The sequence below is a fragment of the Vollenhovia emeryi genome, unplaced genomic scaffold, assembly GCF_000949405.1.
Source record: "Vollenhovia emeryi isolate VEMERY1.0 unplaced genomic scaffold, V.emery_V1.0 DF939157.1, whole genome shotgun sequence".
NCBI classification, from domain to species: domain Eukaryota; kingdom Metazoa; phylum Arthropoda; class Insecta; order Hymenoptera; family Formicidae; genus Vollenhovia; species Vollenhovia emeryi.
The window spans coordinates 179,448-180,926 of NW_011967209.1; positions in this window are offsets into that span (position 1 = coordinate 179,448).

A 1,479-nucleotide genomic window follows, 5' to 3' on the forward strand; every position below is an offset into this window, starting at 1 on the left:
GTTGCGTTTAGAATATTTTCCCTCCATCTTACACGCACGAAGTTGGCGCCACGATATTCGGCAAAAGACGATACATACTATCATTTCATTCTAGATTTCCGAATTTTTCATTGGAGATTAAAATATTCTTTTCTCTATAATAAATATGATTGGCGCTGTATCGATCCTATTTCATGATACATTGAAGCGTAATAGCGTTGGATCCGTAAATTTTGTCTGTAGGTGTAGTATCGTATTCCACTTACTGGCAATATAACATAGGATATTCTTATTTACGCTGATCCGGCGGCTAGATAGAAGCTCATCTTCTGTGGTGGATTAAAATTGGCGTATACACGAAGCGCCTTGTCAAAGGACACCAGTTAGTACCGCATAAAACATATACGAAACATGGCCGCTCGCCTGCCTACCTGGCTTACGTTGCTTGCCTTTATTCCGACAAAGTCAAAGTTCAAAGTCCGTGTGTGTAGCGCGAGAATCGCGGGGACAGGGACGAGCCGGGGGAGGGTGTTGGGGACGGGGGTGGCCGAACCCCGCCGACGGTGATTGCTTCTCCCCCAGTCTGCCTTAAAATTGACGTCATATTCGTTATCCTTTCGACCCTTCTTCCGTGCCGTCCTCGCGTCTCCCGCGCTTCCGCCCCTGGGCATCTCTTTCTGCATGCGTATAAGCTTACATCAACCCTTCTCCATACGGCCACACCCAGTTCGGGGTTCAGTCGACGAGTACCCCGAATCCGAGACGCGAGGTAGCGGATGAAAAAGGTAGATTCCGGTGTTTTTTTCCCTGCGATTTCCATCGCCGCGCGTCATCTCCTTCGAGCGCCTCCTTTTTTTTATCTCTCTTTCGAAGAGAAATTTGTCCGAAGGTCATTATTGAGCTGCTTGCTCCTAAATGAGGAATGGCGAGCCGATGGGGATGGCGAAGAGAGAATTTGAATATCATAGCGCTCGCGCAAATTTAGAGCGTACTTGGGAGCAGATTCGCATCAAGCTTTAATCTTTCGCAACTGCGTAATTATTTGTTCTCGAATCTTCGGATATAAGTATACAAAATTGTACAATTATCCCAAATTGGGAATTAAGGTGGACCCCGGTTGGTCACGAAGTTTGATGGGGATCTATTTGGAATGTTCCATAATTTCGTCGCGAATAAGAGAGCGAAATGCAATGAATTGAAATAATACACAATGAAGTAAGATTGAAAATTGATTCTTGTTGTCTCTCGATAATAATGGAAATTTTTTTTATCTTTGCTGCTCGATCGCGAGCGTCGTCGATAAGCGCCGTGGCTTCCGAGATACAAACGGGAGGGAGAAAGAAGGCTTTACGAGCGGAATAGTGGGCATCCCTTACCGCGGCGTCGAACCACCCCCTCCCAGAAAGAGCTTCCATCCCGGGAGAGAGCTTCCATTACTAATCCATGCAAAAACCGGAATATCTTTATCCCCCTCCGCATGCTGAGGACGTATTTCCGGAA